This window comes from Stenella coeruleoalba (genome assembly GCF_951394435.1).
Source record: "Stenella coeruleoalba genome assembly, chromosome: 15".
Taxonomy (NCBI): domain Eukaryota; kingdom Metazoa; phylum Chordata; class Mammalia; order Artiodactyla; family Delphinidae; genus Stenella; species Stenella coeruleoalba.
In genome coordinates this window covers 36,265,009-36,291,507 of record NC_137161.1, presented here as the reverse complement: position 1 = coordinate 36,291,507, position 26,499 = coordinate 36,265,009, and the positions used below count along the sequence as shown (strand labels likewise).

General features: G+C 38.4%; 1 protein-coding gene across 8 annotated transcripts in view; it reads right to left on the bottom strand.

Moving 5' to 3' along the window:
• The window catches only part of PLCB4 (phospholipase C beta 4), a 418,385-nt gene that overhangs the window by 210,356 nt on the left and 181,530 nt on the right, over positions 1 to 26,499 (bottom strand). The window lies entirely within an intron of this gene.

Here is a 26,499-nt window from a genome sequence, read left to right as displayed (position 1 = left end):
CTGAAAATACTATCAGTTCAACATTATTCAATATTAAAAATGACTGAGGTATTTTAACATTCATTTTTTTCATACTAAGCCTTGGGAATCTGATGTGTATTTTCCTTACAGCACATCTCAATTTGGATGAGCCGCATTTCAATGGCTCAATAACCTCGCCTGGCCAGTAGCTACTGAATTGGAAAGTGTACCTCCAGATAATATGCTCAAAACCCTGTTTCTTGATTTGTCAACTTAAAAATTATCATTTGACTCCACAGTATGCCATTCCCTTTTTTTCCTTCTCTTCACCACTGCTAATATTATATAATATTTTGTTTTTCAATTGATCTGTAGACAGTTTAAACCTCTCTTCTTAACTCACCAAATTGAGGCCGTGCTATCTTGCTCTCTCTGTAAAATGAGGGATTAGGGTCCCTCTGTCTCCTTTCACATTCTTCCCCTTTCCACCTCCCAACTTTTCTCTAGCAAATTACTACTCTCACATTGTCAAAGTTTTATCATTTATACCATGTTCTGTACTATAACTTTTTTACACAGTGATGCTTGTAAATTGAAAAATGAACAGCATTTACAATATGAAAATTACATGGTAAATACTCTCTGCAGAAACAAATTGTGCATGTGAAGGAAGAGAAGGCCATACAACACTGCTCTCACCTGTGCTGCTTCAAGAACCAGAACAAAGAAAACTGAGTCGAGAAGGGCCCCACTTAAATACTCCATTAACTGAGAACATGCAGTTTTATCTCACTTTCTCTTATAGAAATTTCATTTGCTTTTAGGATTTTAGAGATCCCTAAAAATCCTATTCTGCTTTTGACAGCTTTTTTTTTTTTCTTTTAACCATTTGCCAAAGACCTACTATCTTGGGGTTTCTTGTTTTTTGTATTATTTTAGTTTATCCACCTATCCTTGGAACCCACATTTCTCTCTTTTATTTTGCTGCATTAATTCTTTTAGGAATGGCCTGGGGATGAGCAAATGTTTTAGTTCTTACTTGTCTTAAAATGCTTTTATTTTCCCTTCGTACTGAATTTGCAGTTTGTTGGGAACAGAATCAAAATTCCTACCAAACCAAGAAGGTATCATTCTCTTGTCCTCTAGAAATCGTCTCTGTGGTCAATTCCCTATCCCACTCCCATTTCTGGAATATTTTAGCATCCTCTCCTGCTCCTTGGTGTTCTGAAATATCAGGAAAATGTGTTTAATTACCGATCCACTCATATGCTTACTCAACCTACTTTGCACTCAGAGGGCCTTTGCTGTCTGAAGAGTTGGAAAAGTTAAAAATGTGTGTGTGAATGTATCTTTTATTTCCTCCAATTTTTTTTTCAATTTTCTCTTTCCAGACCCTCTATAAAAATATGTAGGACCGCTATCATGTCTCATCTTTTCACTCATATTTTCCAACTCTTTGTTCTTTCGCTCCGTTTTTCTGGAAGGTTTCTTCATCTTTTCACTATACTATTATTTTTTAAGTCAACAATTACATTTTAATTTCCAAGAATCCCTTCTTGGTCTTGAACTACTCCTCTTCCATAGGAGTCTGTTTTTAACTCTCCCTGATGATAAAATTTTGAATGATTTTAAGGATTTATCTCTTCTCATTTATTTCTGTTTCTTCTGGCTCAGTTGATAGGTTTGTTCACATTGATCCTACTCTTTTAGCTGTCTGTTTTTCATCAGTATCTGCTGATTCTAGCTTGTTGGACCATGTTAATGAATGATCTGGATGCCACAGAGTAATCCAGATTCAAACAGTTACCAACATGGCTTCTTCTTCATTTCTCCTCATCAAAATGCAGACCATTCCATTTCTGGTCACTTCTGAAATAGTTCTTGGTGGTCACTTAATTCTGAATTCCCTAAGAACCATGAACTATTTGGGTTAAAAACTGGATTTTCTTGCTGTAGTTTTCAAAAGTACAGCAGATGAGGGTCTGATGGGCATTATTTCAAAATTAGGCTTTATCTGACAGATCAAAGGTCATTGTTATAACTTAGTCATAACGGCTACATTGAAACAGATTCTAGAATTAATTCAGTGTTACAGAACGTAGTTGAAGAAAAACTAATTTCACTTACATTTAAGGTCTAAACAAATCAATAAATGAATCTATTTATTTTCATGCTATTTCCACTTGTACCATTTTAGGATAGCCTACTAAAGCAAAGATACATTTGAAATTGTGTGGGTACCTCTATCCTTTCTTATTACAGTAGCTTAGGCCAAAAAACAAAAACAAAAAAAAAAACACAAAAAACAAGTGCCCTGTGTCCAGAAAGACAATAAATACCACCTCAGACAGGAGGGTAAAGATCCCAATACACTCTGTATAACAGACTCTAGGTCCATCCACCTCACGACAAATAACTCAGTTTTGTTTCTTTTTATGGCTGAGTAATATTCCATTGTATATATGCACCACATCTTGTTTATCCATTCATCTGTCGATGGACACTTACATTGCTTCCATGTCCTGGCTATTGTAAATAGTGTTGCAATGAACACTGTGGTACATGACTCTTTTTGAATTATGGTTTTCTCAGGGTATATGCCCAGTAGTGCTAAGTCAGAAAGAGAAAAACAAATACCATATGCTAACATATATATATGGAATCTAAAAAAAAAAAATGGTTCTGATGAACCTAGGGTCAGGACAGGAATAAAGACACAGACATAGAGAATGGACTTGAGGACACGGGGAGGGGGAAGGGTAAGCTGGGACGAAGTGAGAGAGTAACATTGACATACATACACTACCAAATGTAAAGCAGATAGCTAGTGGGAAGCAGCTGCATAGCACAGGGAGATCAGCTCGGTGCTTTGTGACCACCTAGAGGGGTGGGATAGGGAAGGTAGGAGGGAGACGCAAGAGGGAGTGGATACGGGGGTATATGTATACATATAGCTGATTCACTTTGTTACAGCAGAAACTAACACAACATTGTAAAGCAATTATACTCCAATAAAGATGTTAAAAAAAAAGACACACAAGTAAAAACTAAAATGGGCTCTGTGTGCCTATCTAATTGCTTTTCTCTTAGACTTGTAGCAGAGCCATAGTTAAGAAAGTTACTGAGTGACTGTTCTATCTTAAAGCTCTCTGAGTTCACCATGTCATGTCATGAAATCCTGCTCTACTGTGCAATCGTCCCCCATGAGAACAAAGACTTGCTTATGAGGCTGAATGTGTAAGCTGCCTTCCACTGACTTCAACCTCAGTCTTTCCTCAAACCTTGCAAACACACATACTAAGGGTCCCATCTAAACAAAATCCTCCAACACTAAAATCCTCAGGAAAGTTTATTTCTGAAAAATCCATTCTCAAGTGATTATACATTCATATTACACAACATTTACATTTTAAAAATGTGAATCATGTTATTTAATTTTCCAACTCAGATGGAAAACACTGCTAACACTGGTGATACTTAAAAAGATATGTTGCCCAGGAGAGAAGACTATAAAATGTTAAATATCTGTAATGAAATGTAACAGCTACCAAAACAAGAACAGATGCCTCAGCAGATGGTGCAACTTGTCCACCCAATATCTTTTCTCCCTATTTCAGTGGGTAATGAAAACGAACCCAACTAAAAATACTTGCTTCCAGAGGCTTCCTTACAATTAGTGGTAGCTTTATGATCCTGTTTAGTCCAGTGATAGACTAAATGTTGAGATTTGGGGGTAAGTTTCTGCTTTTCTAATATAGATACAATGTTCCCCACTTCCATTTTTTGCTTTCTGCTGGGAGTGTGTATGTGACACCTGGAGGTACAGCACCCATTTTACAACCATGAGGCAATGATCATCAGGATGAAGGCTTATCAACTAAGGATGGTAGAGAATGAATATGGAGAGAGGCTGGATTTCTGAGGGAACCACTTAGCTTGAACCAGCCCTGTACTGCCTACCACTGAATTTACTGTTATGTGGGGCAAATATGAACCTATGTGTTTAAATACTTTCTGGTTCACAGCACTCATTCTTGACTAATGCACTGGCAATACCTGAACTTTAGTTGGCCCTCCAGTCATGCGTGTACGAAGACTTTAGTGCTTGACGAAAACAGAGATGACTTTCTCTTCTGTAATATTTCCTCTAAATCTTAGATACAGGCCCATGGCCCCTTACCAAAATCCTTTGGGGTCTGATATGTTTCAATGTCAGAAAGGTAATATGGTGCAAATATAATACATTATGCAATAGTCCCATCAAATCTAGCCATCACCCTTAAGTCCAGGGGTTGACAGACTATGGCCAGTGGACAAAGTCCAACCTGCCCCCTATTTTTGTAAATAAAGTTTTATTGGAACACAGCCATGCCTTCATTTATATACTCTCTGGCTGCTTTTGTGCTAGTCACAATGGCAGAGTTGAGTAGTTGCCAAAGAGACAGTATGATCCACAAAGCCTAAAATATTTACTCTCTAGATCTTTAGAGAAAAAGTTTGTGGATCCCTAGCAAATACATCAGTATTTATGCAGTGAGACCTATAGCTCTTCACCCAAAGTGGGATAAAGACTATATATAACCTCCTGTTGGTTTAGGCATAATTTTGCCACTAAATTTATGCCAAACTTATGGGAAAACTAAATTTCAAAGCTTTAATTCTTTCAGAATTATGGAAAAAGGGACTGAGGTTCTGTCAGGAGATAGGAGCAATCTGTCAGGCTGGTCTAATCCACCATGGAGTAGTCAGCTCACTGGCCAGTCCTTTAACGTCTCATAGCCCAGAAAGCTTAAAAAGTTCTGTTGTCTGAGAGCCCTAAGAGATAAAGAGGCAGCATACTACAATGAAAAGAACACCAACTGTTGAGTAAGATGAATGATTTCTAATCTTACATTCTGCTGATTTGGGATATATATTGTTCTTCTCTGAGTCTCCATTTTCAAATCTGTGGAATGGAACCAAAATGTTACTGACTCTGCCCAGGGCCACAGAGGATGGTAAGATTATTTATCAAAGTGCTATGAACAAGGCAAGACACAACACACCCATGTGTTACATATATTATTGGACAAATTGGATATACTTCATTATATATGCTGGCATAAATGTGTATTTTACTAGATATAATGTGTATTTAATTATTAGCTTTTCCTCTTTTACTGAACAGAGTGTTTGATTGCAGAAAAGTCAAAGTTTTTCCAGTCCTCCAAAATGTCTGGGGTTCCTCATGATATTTCTTAATTCTAATACAAGGAAGCTAAGATTATACTTTTAATATTTTGCTGCTCTATATATAATTTGAGTCATATGGACCATATTTCTCAGGGAGCTTCTTTGAATAGTTCACTTCTAATGACTATTCAAAAATGTCATGGGGACTTTACCATATTAATTTTTTATGCAATGTAAATATTAGAAAAAATACATGAATGTGATAGATTTTTAAATGACTTTAAAAAATATTTTTGATCTTACTTACAATTTTAAATTTCAAAAATCAGATTTTTCTGAACTAAGACTTTTTAAATCATGGAGTTTACACAGTTAAAATACTGATTTACTTTCAAACGTAAGAGTAAGAATTGCTATTATTGCTTAACTCCTATATTTCTCCAAGTGCTCAGTCTTCACATACTTGTTTACACAATCTCAAATAAAAACATGTATACTTTAATAATAATTTCCAGAAGCTGATAGGATTCTCTTAATATTTAAATAAATAAATACTACCTAATACATAGCTGTTTTATTACATAGTTTAAGTGTTACATGGCCTAAATTTTAGAGAACTCCTTTTGTTAGATTTGACAGCAATTACTCATCGTGGAAATGTATCCTGTACAGAAGCCCTTCTACCAAGAAACGGGTTAGATTTCAAAAGGCTGTCAGTCAGCCCCTTTGTTCATGAGTCCACATGACCACGACAGCACCTCTTAGAGCTGGGCAAACTGAATATGCTTTTGTTTTAAAGTGGCTTTGTCTGTACTAATGAGAGCCTCCCAGGTGAAGGTTCCTAGTAGAGAAGAACCTATTTTTTCCAAGTCTGTGCTGCTAAAGTTCCCTCCTCAGAAGAGAAGCTTAGGTGGTATAGTTTGCAATGGAGGCATGTAAATATGCAAGCCTATGTTTTGAGGTCTGTGTACATTTTGAGTCTCCAGGAACCCAGAGAAGGGTACGTGAGCAGCTTACAAGGTACCCAAATATAGTCATAAAAATCGCATCTCAGTTAGAGCTCATAGATTCAGAGCTGCTTTAAATGAGTAGACTTCATACCCACCTCATTTGAGCTCATCGTCAACGAGAAGGCAAAATATAATCAACGAAACAAAGGCAGAATTATGAGCACCTAAAGGAAATTAATTCTGGAAATGTATAAGGTGGGAAGTGTAAGAACTAAGAAAAGGACACTGTGGATGAAACACTGAGGCAGAGGCAATGAATAACACAACAAAGAAGCAAGATGCATCTTCACTAGGGCTGGAGCACAGGTGAGGAGTTGGAAGTAAAGGCAGCCCTTGATGGGCTTCCAGATCAGGTTTGAATACGGATCAGCACAGCCTAACGTGTCAGCTACCTGGGAGAATAAGGAAGGTAAGCTATGGTGAAACTGTTGACTGGAAAACAGAGAAAAGAGTTAGCCAGATTGAATGGAGAAAAGAGACCAAGAGAGTGTGACCCAAGCAAGTATAGCAGATACCAGCCAGACACCGATCCCTACAGAAAATATCCACAGAACAAGGGAAGCAAATATGGAAACCACTCTTGGTTACTTAAGAACTTCCACTACCATAGTGCTGGGGTTGCAATGTGTCTGAATTGAGGGGACGAATCAGGATTGGTCTCGACCAGCAGTTCTCAAACTTGGCTGCATATTGGAATAACCTGGAAAGCTTCAATAAAATATTGATGTCTGGACCCCATAGAAAGTCTGATTCCAAGGTTCTCGGGTGGGGTGTAAGCAACAGTATTTTCTAAAGTTCCCACAGTCATTGTAAATCCTAGCCAAAGTTGAGTACAGCTTAAGCTTTAATGTGCATTAAATTAAATTAAAATATAGATTTTGACTGAATAGATCTAGGGTGGGACCCAAGATTCAGCAGTTCTAACAAGCTCTCAGAAAATGCTGTCACTGCTGGTCCCTGGACCATGTTTTGAGTAGCAAGGGCCTAGTCCTGCCTTGTCCAATACAACAGCAACCAGCCACTTGAAACGTGACTGATGTGACTGAGGAACCAAATTTTTAATTTAATTTAAATTTAATTTAATTTAAAACCTGAAACATGATTTGATTATTGGAAAATATTTAATTATGCATGGAGCAATTTGGTGAACACCTTTTCAATTGATATCTAAATACAGATCAAACATCTCTAATGAAAATTTAGCATCTGAATTGAAATGTAGTATGAGCATAAAATATGGACTTGATTTCAAAGATTTAGTATGAAATAAAGAAAATAAAATATCTCACTGGCAATTTTTTTATATTGCTTACATGTTGAAATGATAATGGTCTAGATATACTGGGTTAAATAAAACATTATTAAAATTAATTTTACCTGTTTTTTTTCTTTTCTTAAAAATGTGGCTACGAGAAAATCTTAAGTTATATATATGGCTAGCTTTATATTTTTTTGGACAGCACTGGTCAAGAACAAAGGCAATAGAGGCTTTCCTGTTACATGTTGTCAGTAATTGATCTAATGCATGAATATGTGACACAGATCTAGCTGATGAGAACCAAGGGGAAGCTGTAGCAGGACTCCTGAGAAAGAAATTATTTCTTAATAAAAAAAGAAAGCCTGGGAGTTCCCTGGTGTTCTAGTGGTTAGGATTCAGCACTTTCACTGACATGGACTGGGTTCAATCCCTGGTCAGGGAACTGAGATCCCGCAAGCCTTGTGGGGTGGCCAAAATTAAAAAAAATTATCCACATAAGAAAAAGTCCTTTGTCCCTGCCTCCTTCCATGCCTACTTTGCCCCTGTCTCCTTCTAGCTGTATTTTTTTTGTGTGTGGTACATAGGCCTCTCACTGTTGTGGCCTCTCCTGTTGTGGAGCACAGGCTCCGGACGTGCAGGCTCAGTGGCCATGGCTCATGGGCCTAGCCGCTCCGCAGCATGTGGGATCTTCCCAGACCAGGGCACGAACCCATGTCCCCTGCATCGGCAGGCAGACTCTCAACCGCTGCGCCACCAGGGAAGCCCCTTCTAGCTGTATTTCAATGCAGCTAAGAGAGGATAAAATGCATAGAGTTGGCAGCCATTTTACCACCATGAGGAAACAGGACCCTGGGCCCTAAATACTCCTTTGGGTTGCAAATCAAAATAGGACCCTCCATCTTTGAATTTATTATTAGATAAAAAAAATAATGCCCTTATTGTTTAAATCAGTGCTCCTTAAATGTTACTGTGCATTTGAATTACCTGAGGATCTTATTAAAATATAGATTCCCGGGCTTCCCTGGTGGCGCAGTGGTTGAGAGTCTGCCTGCTGATGCAGGGGACACGGGTTCGTGCCCCGGTCTGGAAAGATCCCACATGCCACGGAGCAGCTGGGCCCGTGAGCCATGGCCACTGAGCCTGCGTGTCCGGGGCCTGTGCTCCACAACGGGAGAGGCCACAACAGTGAGAGGCCCTTGTACCGCAAACAAAATAAATAAATAAATAAATAAAATAAAAATAAAATATAGATTTCCTTTCAGCAAATCTAGGGTGGGACCTGAAAGTCCAGGTTTCTAACAGGCTCCCAGGTGACATCTATATAGCTGATACAAGGACTGAACTTTCATTAGAAAGAGCTCAAACTGAAATTACTTACTCTAGTACTTGCTGATGAAAGCATTCCTAATGGACACAGAAGGCAAAGCCAATTTCTGCCCATTAACAACAGCTCCATTTACACACTGGCTGGCAGCATAATCATGTCAGACCACCTGGGGACCGAGGATCTAGGAATTTTGTAGCTTTCCCAAAAGACAATAACTATTATGGGAGCATGAGGGCAGAGAGCAAGGGTTCTGTGGTCATGTGAGTTTGGAAGATGCTGGGGTAAAAGAAGTTAAGACATTTCTCTACTATTGGGCTTTGCATGAATAGTCACTGCTATGGAGGTACATGTTTAATTTTGAAAGTATTGTTAATTACACTTGATTACAAAATACTTTCTTTTCACAGAAAATATCATTAGAGTAACATACCACAGAAAACACTTTGTGAATTGCTGCACTATTCAGATCATTAGTTAAAAGAAATAGCAAAACCTATAAGCCTTGACGCCTGAGAAAATGTAGTTTGTGTGGTACTAAATGTATAAGAAGCATGGAGTTTGGAGTGAAGTAATCTAGATTCAAATCACTCACTGTATCATACACATCACAGGTCAGCTGTGTGAAGATGGACAAGTTTGTTATACTCTGTGGCTAGACTTCTTCACCCATAAGACAGGAGAAGAATGCCTGCCTACATCATAGAACTATGGTAAGAATAATGCATGCTCACACTTTTCAAAATGACACTTATTGGATGTGGAACAGCATTAAAACTTTACATATATATAGAATGTATTTAGAAATACACAAATACATCATGAAGTAGAATATATAACTCACAGGTAGGCTAAAGGTACCTGGGAGAAAATCTAGGCTACCTGGACATGTTAGGGAAATCATTCACTCTCCTCTGCTCTTAAGTGTGTCTCATAGACTAGCTGCACATGTTCGAAAGTACTTTAAAGCCAAAGCTCTTAGAGCTTGAGGAAGCCTTGGGTACCACTTGGCCAGTGAAGGCTAGCTACTCAGCAGGTCTCCCCACAAGGGTATCCATCCCACAGTTTGGCCACCACTTTCCAAAATTTGCTGGTTCAGATGTGAGAGGTTAGGATGCCCAGAGATCATAAGGCCTCAAAGAACTGATTCTGTTTAAAAAACTAAAAAACATTAAAGGATTTTTAATGCCAAAATATTAGAGTGAGAAAAATTGTAATAACTCTTAAGTGGATCATATCTTTTGACCAGTGATATTATTTGATGCTTAGAGACAATGATGTGTTTGAAGAAACTGTTCTTTGCAAGTAGTACTGATGATAACCTGTCCAACTTTGCCTGTTTCCTTTCTCTATACTTCTATAATTGACTTCCTCCCTTCTAATCATTTTTTAATAAAGTTTTACACAGAATCATTAATTTGCTCAAAAAATATTTACCTGGTTCTTTCAATGTTGCTGTGTTCTGAGAACACAAATATGATGTAGACACGGTCCTGTCTTGTCCAGGGGTAAAAAGACAGAGGAGAGATAAAGTATGTACATGAATCATAGCAAGTTGAGACAGTGTGTCACTGAAACCTTACAAAAAGCACATGGATCATTTCTGGTTTAGGAAATGTGGTAGGCAGGATAATAGCTTCTTCCTAATGCTCAGAATCTGTGAATATGTTATTTCATAGGCAAAGAAGAATTATAGGCACAGGTTGCAGTGGCATTAAGATTGCTATTCCACTGATCGTAACATAAAGAGACTATCCTGGATTATCCAGGTGGACCTAATATAATCATAAAAGTCCTTAAATGAGGAAAAAGGAGGCAGAAGAGTAAGAAACACGTGACACTGTGAGAAAGACTCCACAGGTCATTGACGGTTTTGAAGATGGAAGGGGGCCACCAGCCAAGGAATGCAGGCAACCTCTAGAAGCTGGAAAAGGCAAGGAACAGATCCTCCCCAGAGCCTTCAGAAGGCACAGTCAGCCAACACCTTGATTTTAGCACATTGAGACCCATTTTGGACTTCTGACCTCTAGAATTGAAAGATAAGAATGTTTGTGTTGTTTTAAGCCACTAACTTTGTGGTAATTTTCTACAATAGCAATAAGAAATTCATACATGGGATCTGAAAACTCTGTGAAGGAGCCAGCCTGGTAGGTTGTAAGGAATTTGAAGACATAGTTGTGATTCTTAACAAATTAAAAATAAATATATAGTTCTCAAAGTGTTAAAGGATTCACTAGGTCAGATTTAAATTTTCCACCCAATGAAACAGAAAACAAAAATAAATAACACAAACTCTTTATACCACTTTTACTAAATTAGTCTAACATAAAAGACAGCCCTTTTTATATTTAATGACATGCACAAGAGATGCAAAATTAATCATCAAAAAACTATGTACTCTGAAATCTTCAAGTGATTACCAAACTTTATCACTAACATTGCAAACGATCCCCTTATCTCACCCATATTCAAGAAACTATTCAAGTTAACATGGTATATTAAAAGATTTCCAAATTTGGTATTAGTTTCAACCAAATCAGAAAGCCTCAAGGTCAGATAGCCTCATCCACCAGAGGGCAGACAGCAGAAGCACGAAGCACTACAATCCTGCAGCCTATGGAATAAAAACCACATTCACAGAAAAATAGACAAGATAAAAAGGCAGAGGGCTATGTACCAGATGAAGGAACAAGATAAAACCCCAGAGAAACAACTAAATGAAGTGGAGATAGGCAACCTTCCAGAAAAAGAATTCAGAATAATGACAGTGAAGATGATCCAGGACTTTGGAAAAAGAATGGAGGCAAAGATCAAGAAGATGCAAGAAATGTTTAACAAAGACCTAGAAGAATTAAAGAACAAACAAACAGAGATGAACAATAAAATAACTGAAATGAAAACTACACTAGAAGGAATCAAAAGCAGAATAATTGAGGCAGAAGAACGGATAAGTGACCTGGAAGACAGAATGGTGGAATTCACTGCTGCAGAACAGAATAAAGAAAAAAAGAATGAAAAGAAATGAAGACAGCTTAAGAGACCTCTGGTACAACATTAAACGCAACAACATTCACATTTAGGGGTCCCAGAAGGAGAAGAGAGAGAGAAAGGACCTGAGAAAATATTTGAAGAGATTATAATCAAAAACTTCCTTAACATGGGAAAGGAAAGAGCCACCCATGCCCAGGAAGTGCAGAGAGTTCCATATAGGATAAACCAAAGGAGAAATACACCAGGACACATAGTAATCAAATTGGCAAAAATTAAAGACAAAAAAATTATTGAAAGCAGCAAGGGAAAAATGACAAATAACATACAAGGGAACTCCCATAAGGTTAACAGCTGATTTCTCAGCAGAAACTCTACAAGCCAAAAGGGAGTGGCATGATATACTTAAAGTGATGAAAGGGAAGAAGCTACAACCAAGATTAATCTACCCGGCAAGGATCTCATTCAGATTCGATGGAGAAATCAAAAGCTTTATAGACAAGCAAAAGCTAAGAGAATTCAGCACCACCAAACCAGCTCTACAACAAATGCTGAAGGAACTTCTCTAAGTGGGAAACACAAGAGAAGAAAGGACCTACAAAAACAAACCCAAAACAATTAAGAAAATGGTAATAGAAACATACATATCGATAATTATCTTAAACGTGAATGGATTAAATGCTCCAAGAAAAAGGCAGAGGCTTGCTGAATGCATACAAAACCAGGACCCATATATATGCTGTCTACAAGAGACCCACTTCAGACCTAGGGACATATAGAGATTGAAAGTGAGGGGAAGGAAAAAGATATTCCATGCAAATGGAAATCAAAGGAAAACTGGAGTAGCAATACGCATAACAGATAAAATAGACTTTAAAATGCAATGCTATAAGAGACAAGGAAGGACACTACATAATGATCAAGGGATCAATCCAAGAAGAAGATATAACAATTATAAATATATATGCACCCAACATAGGAGCACCTCAATACATAAGGCAACTGCTAACAGCTATAAAAGAGGAAATCGACAATAACACAATAATAATGGGGGACTTTAATAACTCACTTACACCAATGGACAGATCATCCAAACAGAAAATTAATACAGAAACACAAGCTTTAAATGACACAATAGAGCAGATAGATTTAATTGATATTTATAGGACATTCCATCCAAAAAGAGCAGATTACACTTTCTTCTCAAGTGTGCATGGAACATTCTTCAGGACAGATCACAAATCAAGCCTCAGTAAATTTAAGAAAATTGAAACATATCAAGCATCTTTTCTGACCACAAAGCTATGAGATTAGAAACGAATTACGGGGAAAAAACGTAAAAGCCACAAATACATGGAGGCTAAACAATGTATTACTAAGTAACCAAGAGATCACTGAAGAAATAAAAGAGGAAATCAGAAAATACCTAGAGACAAATGACAATGAAAACATGACGATCCAAAACCTATGGGATGCAACAAAAGCAGTTCTAAGAGGGAAGTTTATAGCTATACAAGGCTACCTCAAGAAGCAAGAAAAATCTCTAATAAAAAAAATCTAACCTTACACCTAAAGGAACTAGAGAAACAAGAATAAACAAAACCTAAAGTTAGCAGAAGGAAAGGAATCATAAAGATCAGAGCAGAAATAAAGGAAACAGAAACAAAGAAAACAATAGCAAAGATCAATAAAACTAAAAGCTGGTTCTTAGAGAAGATAAATAAAATTGATAAACCATTAGCCAGACTCATGAAGAAAAAGAGGGAGAGGTCTCAAATCAATAAAATTAGAAATGGAAAAGGAGAAGTAACAACAGACACCACAGAAATACAAAGCATCCTAAGAGACTACTCCAAGCAACTCTATGCCAATAAAATGGACAACCTGGAAGAAATGGACAAATTCTTAGAAAGGTATAAGCTTCCAAGACTGAACCAGGAAGAAATAGAAAATATGAACAGACCAATCACAAGTAATGAAATTGAAACTGTGATGAAAAATCTTCCAAGAAACAAAAGTCCCGGACCAGATGGCTTCACAGGTGAATTCTATCAAACATTTAGAGAAGAGCTAACACCCATCCTTCTCAAACTCTTCCAAAATATAGCAGAAGAAGGAACACTCCCAAACTCATTCTATGAGGCCACCATCACCCTGATACCAAAACCAGACAAAGATACTACAAAAAAAGAAAATTACAGACTTATATCACTGATGAATATAGATGCAAAAATCCTCAATGAAATACTAGCAAACAGAATCCAACAACACATTAAAAGGATCATACACCATGATCAAGTGGGATTTATCCCAGGGATGCAAGGATTCTTCAATATATGCAAATCAATCAATGTGATACACCATATCAACAAACTGAAGAATAAAAAACATATGATCATCTCAATAGATGCAGAAAAAGCTTTCAATAAAATTCAACACCTATTTATGATAAAAACTCTCCAGAAAGTGGGCACAGAGGGAACCTACCTCAACATAATAAAGGCCATATACGAAAAACCCATAGCAAACATCATTCTCAATGGTGAAAAACTGAAAGCATTTCCTCTAAGATCAGGAAAAAGACAAGGATGTCCACTCTCACCACTATTATTCTACATAGTTTTGGAAGTCCTAGACACAGCAATCAGAGAATAAAAAGAAATAAAAGGAATCCAAATTGGAAAAGAAGTAAAACTGTCACTGTTTGCAGATGACATGATACTATAAGTAGAGAATCCTAAAGATGCCACCAGAAAACTACTAGAGCTAATCAATGAATTTGGTAAAGTTGCAGGATACAAAATTAATGCACAGAAATCTCTTTCATTCTTATATACTAATGATGAAAAATCTGAAAGAGAAATTAAGGAAACACTCCCATTTACCACTGCAACAAAAAGAATAAAATACCTAGGAATAAACCTACCTAGGGAGACAAAAGACCTGTATGCAGAAAACTATAAAACACTGATGAAAGAAATTAAAGATGATACAAACAGATGGAGTGATACACCATTTGCTTGGATTTGAAGAATCAATATTGTGAAAATAACTATACTACCCAAAGCAATCTACAGATTCAATGCAATCCCTATTATATTACCAATGGCATTTTTTACAGAACTAGAACAAAAAGTCTTAAAATTTGTATGGAGACACAAAAGACCCCGAATAGCCAAAGCAGTCTTGAGGGAAAAAAATGGAGCTGGAGGAATCAGACTCCCTGACTTCAGACTATACTACAAAGCTACAGTAATCAAGACAATATGGTACTGGCACAAAAACAGAAAGATAGATCAATGGATAAGACAGAAAGCCCAGAGATAAACCCACGCACCTGTGGTCAACTAATCTATGACAAAGGAGGCAAGGATATACAATGGAGACAAGACAGTATCTTCAGTAAGTGGTGCTGAGAAAACTGGACAGCTACATGTAAAAGAATGAAATTAGAACACTCCCTAACACCATACACAAAAATAAACTCAAAATGCATTAGAGACCTAAATGTAAGACCCGACACTATAAAACTCTTAGAAGAAAACATAGGAAGAACACTCTTTGACATAAATCACAGCAAGGTCTTTTTTGATCCACCTCCTAGAGTACTGGAAATAAAAACAAAAATAAACAAATGGGACCTAATGAAACTTAAAAGCTTTTGCACAGCAAAGGAAACCATAAATAAGACAAAAGGACAACCCTCAGAATGGGAGAAAATATTTGCAAATGAATCAACAAAGTATTAAGCTCCAAAGTATATAAACAACTCATTCAGTTCAATATTAAAGGAAAAAAAAACCCAATCCGAAAATGGCTAGAAGACCTAAATAGACATTTCTCCAAAGAAGACATACAGATGTCCAAGAAGCACATGAAAAGCTGCTCAACATCACTAATTATTAGAGAAATGCAAATCAAAACTACAATGAGGTATCACCTCACACCAGTGAGAATGTCCATCATCAGAAAACCTACAAACAACAAATGCTGGAGTGGGTGTGGAGAAAAGGGAACCCTCTTGCACTGTTGGTGGGAATGTAAATTGATACAAGCACTATGCAGAACAGTATGGATGTTCCTTAAAAAATGAAAAATAGAATTACCATATTACCCAGCAATACCACTACTGGGCATATACCCAGATAAAAACCATGATTCAAAAAGACACATGCACCCCAATGTTCATTGCAGCCCTATTTACAACAGCCAAGTCATGGAAGTAACCTAAATGCCCATCGACTGACGAATGGATAAAGAAGATGTGGCATATATATACAATGGAATATTACTCAGCCATAAAACAGAATGAAATTGGGTCATTTGTAGAGATGTGGATGGATCTAGAGACTGTCATAGAGACTGAAGTAAGTCAGAAAGAGAAAACCAAATATCGTATATTAACGCATATATGTAGAGCCTAGAAAAATGGTACAGATGAACCAGTTTGCAGGGCAGAAATTGAGACACAGATGTAGAGAACAAACGTATGGACACCAAGGGGGGAAAGCAGCGCGGGGTGGGAGTGGTGGGATGATTTGGGAGATTGGCATTGACATGTATGCATTGATGTGTATAAAATGGATAACTAATAAGAACCTGCTGTACAAAAAAATAAATAAAATAAAATTCAAAAAAAAAGAATTAAAAAGGAGAAGTAATTATCAAAAAATAAAGTCTCAAGGTCAAGAGGATTTAGGTGGTTTGGAAGATAGAAAAATGCAAATGTCAATGCAAATGTAAATGTCAGTCACATGAAGACCTCCAGTATTCAATTAAAGATAATTCTACATTAGCTACAATCACAGTATATATATACACCTATGTATATACCTATACACACGTTGTGTGTGTATATGCATATATAGATACAGACATGAGTAGAGATATAGAGGTATGTAATGTCAATATGTCAATAAAGGCATTCATCTTATTTTCATAATTAATAGTGCTGACAGGTAACTGACACAATTAGAAACATCGTCCACCATCCTGCAGTTCTCAGTTTTATAAGAACCCCCGCCCTGATTCAGCTTGACTACAGAGACAAATATTGATACTTTGCTGCTGTAAGCCAGTGCCTTGTACAACAAAGGATTGTATTATGAGGTACTTTATTTTTTTTTTAAGGAATGAACAAAAAGTATTTTTGTATAATTTATATTGAGAAAAAACAGAAGCTGCACTAACAACATGCTTCCTAGTTTCTCTCGGCCCACAGAAATCAGACCACAGCGTATTGGCCGGGACTGGAAATCCAATCACCTAGTGCCTGGAGCACCTGTCACCTCAGCCCCTCCAGGAGGCCCTGGGGAGTGTTTATCATAATCACTCTGTTTTGCAGTTTGCTGCAGGTCGAATGCTGCCCCCAAGCCCCTCTGGAAGTAGATGGAGGGAGTAAGTTCGACAAGTAAATATCGAAGTACAAACCTATCAATCCAGTACCATTAGGGAAACATTCAACCCAACAACTCAGTTCAACTAAACAACTGCCCAGGAGGGTTAGAAACAGAAAGGTGTCCGTGTGCAGGGCCTGGGCCACAAGGTGATGGCACTTTTAAAGCTGAAGGACGCCTCTGGTCTCACCATACAGGAGGGAGCATCTGCACTGGAAAGTTGTGTTATTATACAAAAAGGGTTTATACAGTGTCTACAAGATCTTAGGTGCTACAGTAGACATACAAATGTTCTAAAATTTCTTGCCTACCTACTTGCATGAACGACTTTAACATGCCTAATGCAGGCTCACCCACTGGACGACAACAGAGCTACACAGACTTGTCTTACAGCTCTTCCTAAAACAAGCCTTTCAGGCCTTCTCAAGCTGGGGTCTAGCGAATTCAGGGCCGGGGTTGGGGGGATGGGGTGGTCTGTGAACTAAGATGGGAATAAAGTTACATCTTTATTTACACTAACTTCTCATTAAAATCCAGACTCTTCTTCAATTATGGGCATAGGCAACAAACCACAATAGTATTAGCAGGATCTGTGATTCTGTCATCAATAGAAACCACAGATATTTTAATATCACATTACGGTTGCCACAGGATCTTGAAATGCTGTGTACCATCACCACCACTTTGATATTATAGTAGCTAACAGGGCTACAACTAGATATTAGTTTATCCATTAAAGATGAACACATTACTATAGCACAATTCATAATACTTCGATAGCCCTAATGCAATATAACTGATATCCTTGGTAATCTTATGTATTTTATTTGATGCATTAATAACCTTTCCTTCTGCAAAAGAATCCACAGTCTTCCCCAGATGCCAAATGGGTCCATGACACACAAATATTAAGACCCCTCCCCAAGCTAGAACAACAATTCTAGTTCCCGAATTCTAGTTGACTCACCCAATCAATTTCAAATTCAGTCAAATTGAATGACTGGGATCATATAGGAAAAGACAAAGCAATTAGAAGTATTTTCCCTTTGAATTCATTTATTCATGCATGCAGCAGATACCAGAGCAAACCATACCTTCAAAGCGCCATGGCAGGTGACGTGGGGGGTAGTAAGATAGAGAAAGCAATACTGTTCTTAAGGAGCCCAAAGGCTCACAGAAAAAAGGACTCTACAGATAACTGTGCACAGACAACTTTACACCAAGGGAATAAGTGTTTGATTAAAGAACTAACATTTGCAACTGAACATCATCGAGAGCTTTTAGCCAGAGGCGACTTGAACTGAGATTTTTCTTTAGAAAACGAATCTGGTTGAGCAGTTTGTAAAGTGGGCTGGAGGGAGGTTAAGATCATCAAGGATATGATTCTAGTAATTCCAACAAGAGATATCACGGGCCTAATAGAGGAAAGGACCAAGGGAAAAAGTGAACGGTGATGCAGGGCATACAGCCCTTGTCTTGTGCACATGGCTTCATCTAAAAAACTCAAAGAATTTAATTGCCAATAACAAAGAAATGTTTAGCTAGACTAACTTAATATACATTGTGTACTATCATGCTATTATTTGTGCATTGCATTATATACATATGCATATTTTATCATGTAATTATTTAAAACTGTTTCAACAACTTTATAATAACGTGGGGAAATGTTTTGCTACTTTAAATGAAAAAGCACTATACAGAATTATATAATTTAGAAGTATATGTGAGTTATTACAAAAATGTCTGCAATTTGTTCTCTCCTGTATCCACACCTGTATTAGTTTCCCATGTCTGACCTAGAAAAACTACCACAAACAAGGTAACTTAACATAATAGAAATGTATTCTCTCACCGTTGAGGTCAAAAGTCTGAAATCAAGGCGTTAGCCTGGCCACATTTCCTTCAGAGGCTCTGGGGAGATTCCATTCCTGTCTCTTCCCACTTCTGCTGGTGAAGCACTCCTTGGCTTGAGGATGCATCAGTCCAGTCTCTGCCTCTATCTTCACATCAACTTCTCCTCTTCTGTGGGTCTCTCTCAAACCGCCTCTGCCTCTCTCTTACAAGGAAGCACTTAGCATCCACTTATCCAGGATAAGTGCTTCCACTCAAATTCTTTTAATCACCTCTCTTGCCACATAAGGGAACAATCATAGGTTCCGCTGATAGGATATGGATTTCAGGGGCCATTTCCAGCCAACCACAGCATGCTTTGTCATGTGGTTCTGTGGCTCCTCCCACCAAGGGGAGGAGTCAATTTCCTCACTTCCTCCATCTGGACTGATCTTGGGACTTGCTTAAGCCAACAGAATGCAGCAGAAGTGATCTTGTGCCAGTTCCTAGCCTAGGTCTCAAGAGAACTTGCTGACCGCCAGTCTCTCTGTTTCTCTCTCTCTCTAAATCCTGCCTCTCCTCAATGAACAGGCCTAGGCTAGCCTTCCTGATGAGGACAGGCACATGGTCTAGTCAACCCATCCTCAGCTTACAGCTGGCAAACTCCCAGAGGTGTGAGCAAGGCCATTCTTGACTAGACAGACGCCAGCTAATGCCAAGATATGAGTGAGCCCTGCTGAGGTCAATCAGGCCTGGACCACTTCCTCATAACTACCCACTGCACCCGTAAAACAATAAAGGCTTAATGTTTTAAGCCACTGATATTGGTACCATAACACATTTTCTTTACTGAAAGAAAAATAACAACTATCACTCACTGCTAGAATTAGAGCACTGCAAGACTGAGTGCCTGTTATTTTGCAAATTCAAAACGGAACTTCATTTAAAGAACAAATTTAAACTTCTCAGCAAAACAATAACAACAAAAGATGTTTAACTCTAGACACTCCTTATTTTGTTGATCATCAGGTATGTACAGTAGAATCCTGAGTAGACTGACAAAACTGTTTTTCTAACAGAGCCTTGGGATTTATCATCTGACACTTCGACCACAGGTAGACTAAAATTATACCATCTATGAGGCTGGTATTACCTTTTTTTTTTTCTTCAGGAGTTAAGAAAGAGATCAGCTGATTTTCATCTCCAAAATTAAGTCTGTAAAAATAACTAATCTCAATTGGATCTATAATTCTGATAAAAGCTAGTCATCAGATTAAAATGTTTCCATGACTAACTCTGTATCTTTACCAGCAGAACTAAATTGATTTAGAGTTCAAGTTTCTCAAAAATATTTTGGAAATGTAACATTATGTTCTCCATGACATTCTATGGCATTCTTTTACAACTTTTTAATTGAATTCAATTTGCAATGGGAAAGGAAACCTAATTCTCTTGGGAGGGTTTCAGGAAGATGTGGGAGGGTTTCAGGAAGATATGGGAAAGTTCATCTGGGTAAAGAAAAAGAAATGATTCATGACTAAGATGCAGTAATACTGCCAAATACCACCCCTGAGAGCCAAAACCAACACCTGAATATCAGGGGTCACCTAGAGGGACAAGACTTTGCTCAGAAGGGACAACTCCTCTCCCATATATGACAATGAACTGACCATTCAACATCAGCTTTTGGCTAAAACAACCTCCAAATACCCGGGATCCATAGAGAGATTCAAGTCCTTAATAATGTAAAATAACATTTAATGAGGGCTCACTGTGTTCCAGGAACAGTTCTTATGTTTTACATAAATAAGCTCAATTAAGCCCTACAACAACCCATGAAATATCAATTAATTAACAATTAATAATAATTCCCATTTTACAGATGAGAAAGCTGAGGAACAAAGACCAGCCTAAGACTGCACAGCAAGGAAGTGGGAGAGCTAGGATTTGAGTCCCATGTATCTGGTTCTAAAGTATCTTTTTAACAGCTCTGCTTTCCTGCCTCACCTTCATAACCATGTTCTGAAAAACCAACCTTCCAGATAAGCTCACGTTTAAAAATCAATCAAAAGACTACGAACTTTTCAAAATAAAATAAGGAGCAAAAACTGTAAATTCAAACAGTCTTTTTTTAAACATTTTATTGGAGTATAGCTGCTTTACAATATTGTGTTAGTTTCTTCAAACAGTCTTAAGAGAAGCCATAAAGGACCTTGAGAAATCATCTCCTCCTGCCGCCTGTTGGCACATGCCTCTCTAAGTTGCTCCTTCACAAACACAGGTTGGAGGACTGGCTGAATCACGGTCGCATGAAATTACCAAATGCATCTGACTTCCATCGAGAATCAAAAAATCACTCAGAGCCCCCAGTGAAGTCATCTATTGACAGAGAAATTTATTCATTTATTGCTAAGAGAAATCTCTTCTGGGTTAATTTGAGCAGCCATGAAGAACAGCTCAGCAGCATCCCCTTTAAATAAAACCCTCCACCAGTATCCTTCTCTCTGGGTTCACCAAGTCAATTTCTTTAACCTTTCCTTCTAGAGCTTCTCTTCTAATGATGTTGATTGTTTTTTGAACCCTCTAACAATTTTTCTCTACTTTTTATTTTAGGGTTGCCGGATAAAATACAGGACACCCAATTAAATTTGATTTCAGATCAACAACAAATAATATTTTAGTATAAGTATGTCCCATGTATAAATATGTCCCAAATATTACATGGGACATACCTACACTAAAAAATGACTCATTAATGATCTGAGTTGCAAATATGAGTGGAGGTTGTGAATTTATATTTACTATATCTGGCTATTTTCTTTTAAACCTGTCAAAACCACATACAGTTGTCTAACTCAGTTGTCTCAAACTTGAGCAAGCATCAGAATCACCTGGAGAGCTGTTAAAACATAGACTCCTGGATCCCACCTCCAGAGGTTCTGATTCAGAAATCTCTTGCAATTAGGAAACTGCATTTCTACCAGGTTGCCAGGTGATGCTGATGCTGCTGGTCTGAGGACCATACTTTTTGAGAATCAGCGCTCAAATTCCCTGAATTAAGTATAGTGTGGGGAAGGAGCACGTCCGAGTCTGCAAAATCCCCAGCTAAACTGTGTAAGCCCAAGGGAGAGCGTGGGGTCTCCTCTATGCCCACGGAGCATTCAAGTCCCCTTTCCCCAATCCTACTAGGAAATCAGAAAGTACCTCAAATTAAGAAGGTCCAGCCTCTGCTCATTCATACTGGATTAGATTCCCTGAGATGGAAAGGACCTCTTTAAGGCGCAGATGACTGCTCCTGAGGCAAGTTTGTCCCAAAGGAGGAACCTGCAGGGGGCTCCAGCCCAATCTCCTTTCTTAAAAGCTGATCTTCTCATAATAACTGTTCCCATTTTATTTTCTGACCTTTGTGCCCTGGTAAACTTCCCCCAGGTCCAGTATTTGGTACAAGAGGCTGTGGCATGTGGCAGATTGCTTGATGCCTCCAATTAACAGCCTCCCTGTATCCTTTTCCTTTGTCCGCTAACTTTGAAGTCTCTTCCCATTCTGACTCTGGGGTTGGCCTTGGACCTCGTTTTGGCCAACAGAATAAAGAAGTGCCATATGCCAGTTCCAAATCTAAATTTCAAGAGGACTTGCAAGTTTCTGCTCCTTCTCTTGGGACCCTGCTCGGTCATCATGAACAAGGCTAGGCTAACCCAACAGAGCATGAGAGACCACGTGAAACAGAGCTGAGTCAGCCCAGCTGAGGTCATTCACAACTGGCCAGTCCCCAACTGACCCACTAGCTGACCACAAATGCATGAGTAAGCCCAGAGGAGCCTAGCCCAAACCAGCAAAAATGCCCAGCTGGCCCATAAGTTTGCGACCCAAAATAAATGTTTATTGTTACAAACTGAGGTTCTGGGGTAATAACTGTTCATCATTACTGTGGCCACAGATAACTGATGAAGTGTCTGACATTCTGGTCATGCTCAGCTCAACTCTCTGATTCCAATGACTTTGTCAGGACTCCTCCCTGGAGAGGGAGCTGTCTTCATTTCGGCATCTCCAGGTTATGCTCTTGGCTGAAAGCCTCCCGTGTCATTGATACTCTGGGCAGAGCCCTTGAATGAATCTGCTGATTCACTGCACAACTATCCTGAATTGGACAATCATATTCAGTGTTGGTCAACACTAACCATGTTTCTTTCATTTACTTTTCTTTCATGCTTGGCCAATTTTGTTTCCCATCCTGCTTTTGGCTCACTGGTTTCTCTTATGGGGTTTTTGGGTGTGTGTGCTGTTACTGTTTTGCCATGAGATGACTAAAAGAATGACTGAGACTGATTCGCCAATCTCTGCTTCTCTAAGAAGAAGAGATGCAAAGGAGGTGTATGAATGAGCAAGATAAATGGGGACGAGGGGAGAGAGGCAACAGTATTTTCCCCAACCCGCATCAAAAAAAAAATCAGAGAAGCCTTCTCCATTCAAGTGAGAAGTTCCTTTGTAGTTAAACAATAAAACTAATCCCACTGGAAATTTTTGCAACTTACTTTTTTAAAAATTTACTTCCTGTCTTGCTTATATTTCAAAGAAAACTAAGCCTGAATATTTCTTGCATAGGTACTATCTTCCATTCCATAACCTTAAGACAAGAAGGGAAAAGGAAGAAGGGATTTAACTGATTCAGTAGGCTAGATGAGATTTCTGTAACTCAAAACAAATCTTTGCTACCACGGGGAAATGCAGTAGCAAAGTTCTGACACCATGGGCCATCAGAGCAGGCATCAGAAGTACAACCTAAGCAGATAGGGTGGTTGGACGAAAGTTGAGTGCTCATCAACCCTCCCTCCCTCTCTCCTTTCCTCCATAGATTTGTCTGAGCCCTGCAATGAAATGAAAGTAAAGGAATAAAGAAGAGAACTGATTGATAACTGAAGAGAAGAGAAAGTGTCAAGAACAAACAAGATTCGAAGTTAGAGACAAACAAGTGGGCATAAATCTATGATCTGAGATCAAATTAGGGAAAGCTGAGGTCCAGAATATGGCAGAAGGGGATTGCAGTAGGCCTGGCTTGCAGCTCGCTGGTGCGGAGGATAGGAGGAAGATTCAAGCTTAGACACAGCACAGAAGATGACTTAAAAATAATTTTAAAAGATACATGTGTCCCTATGTTCATAGCAGCACTGTTCACAATAGCCAAGACATGGAAACAACCTAAACGTCCATTGAACAGATGAATGGATAAAGAAGATGTGGTATATATATACACAATGGAATATTACTCAGCCATTAAAAAGAATGAAATCATGCCATTTGCAGTGACATGGATGGATCTGGAGATTATCATGCTACGTGAAGTAAGCCAGACAGGGAAAGAAATACCAAAGTGGAATCTAAAATACGACACAAATGAACTTATTTACAAAACAGAAATAGAGTCACAGAGAACAGACTTGTGGTTGCCAAGGGGCAGGGGGGGTGGGGGATGGATTGGGAGTTTGGGATTAGCAGATGCAAAGTATTATATATAGAATGGATAAACAACAAGGTCTTACTGTATAGCACAGAGTATAACATCCTGTGATACACCATAATGAAAAAAGAATATGAAAAAGAATATATATGTATTACTGAATCGCTTTGCTGTACAGCAGAAATTAAAACAACATTGTAAATCAACTGTATTTCAATGAAATAAATTTTAAAAAAATTAAAAAATAAAAATGGTTATATAAAAAGCACATGCTAAAAGGCTGAGGATATAGTTATTTACAGTGAACTGTTGTTACAGAGAGAACGGAAGGGAAAAACTGAGCAGCAGGGGAACAGGGAAATAGTATGGTTAAGGAAATTATGAGAGACTTAACACTCAATGCTACACATCCATTAAAATCCAGTTCGTAATGAATGTATAACAGCCTGGGGAAACTATGGCGATATAAGATGTGAAAAAAGAACAACGGAAATGTTCTAATGTTTGAAAATGCAAAAGTGAGAGGACTGTTTAAAGAAGTGGGAGTGAAAGGAAGAAAATTCCAGAGGACAGTGGATCAAACATCATCACCCTACATGGTGGGGGAAGTTAAGAGAGGCTTCCAAATGTTGAAGGAATAAGAAACAGAGGCTCAAGAATGCTAGGTAAACTAACACAGGCCACAAACAGAAGGACTATATATAGTAATGTAATTATTTAAAAAATTGAGGCTGTCATTGATGTGGGTTAAATCTGTATTCATTAAATGAGTTAATAAATAACATCCGAAACTGATCAATTGAGTCTGAAGGACAAGGACTTTAGGTCATAACAATAACCAGGATATGATTTCAAAACAGAAATGGTTATAACAATTGCCTCCAAAGAACTTGGCGGGGGTAGTGGAAACTGATCCAGTTCACATGTCTTTCTTCATATTTTTAAAATATATATACACATACATTACTCTTATTAAAAACACAACTAAAATGTTACACTTACCCTACTGAATAACTATTCAACACAGATGACCCAGTTGGCAATCAAGAGGAACAGGGGGGTATTTTGTGAGATAAGTCAGAAAGGCCCTCAAATATAATCCGATTGTCTTTGAGCACCATCATTTATAGCATGGAAAACTGTGCTAAGAACCTCAGTAATGAGGAACTGCTGATGATTTCCACTTTCCTTTTAAGCCCTGGAAAATCACAGGGAGAGTTATTGCTATATCAAAATCAGTCGAGGCAGCAGCTGCCCAGAAATGTGGTGTTGCCCGGAGACAGTGTCATGTGTAGAAAGAACTCGAATGGTAAGACCAAATTGGGAAATCAAAGGCTGTGCTGTTTCCCAGCTCTCCTACTCTGTGCTGAAGGACAGCTATGCCTACGTCCGGATGAGGTGTCCCTCCGAAGTGTCGAGTCCACCTCCGCCTCCACAACACACATGGAGCAGCCCACGTCCATCAATCTGGCAGTCCCTTAGGCTCTTAGCACAGGACCACTTCTGCTTCTAGAAACCATCTTTGTGGACCATGACATGTTTGCTTGTAGTGAAGTGACAGCAGAACGTCTTCATGGTTGAATGTGGAAATGGTATATGCTAGTGGTATGTCCACAAGCTCCAAGTCCCTCCTACAATATCTGTATCCCTACACCTCAGAGCATCACCATTCTAATCTGCCTGTTCTCATGCTCTCACCCGGACTAGCCTTATTGCTGTGCAAGCCCATCATTTCCTTCTTCTCCAATCCCCAGCCCCTGCTTCTGGGCCCCCAACCAACCCAGTCATCTCAACCAGCAGGCTTCTATGTGATTATTCACAAAGCACTGCTCCTTTCATGCTAGTCCCTCCCTTTCCTGATGAAAAACTTCCCTTAGCTCATCACTGCCCACCACAGTGTGACCCCCAAGAGTGTCCCAAGCAATACTAATGCCCCCATTAGTTCTTATAAAAATACTAAGAAAAGAAAGGGAAAGAACAGATTCCATGGAGAAACAATTTGGAATATACTGCATACTCTAACTCCCACTGGAAGATTCATGATCTATATTAGAATGCTCTGGGTTCTAGGAATCCCGTGTCCAGCTTCGTTTAATTCAGCA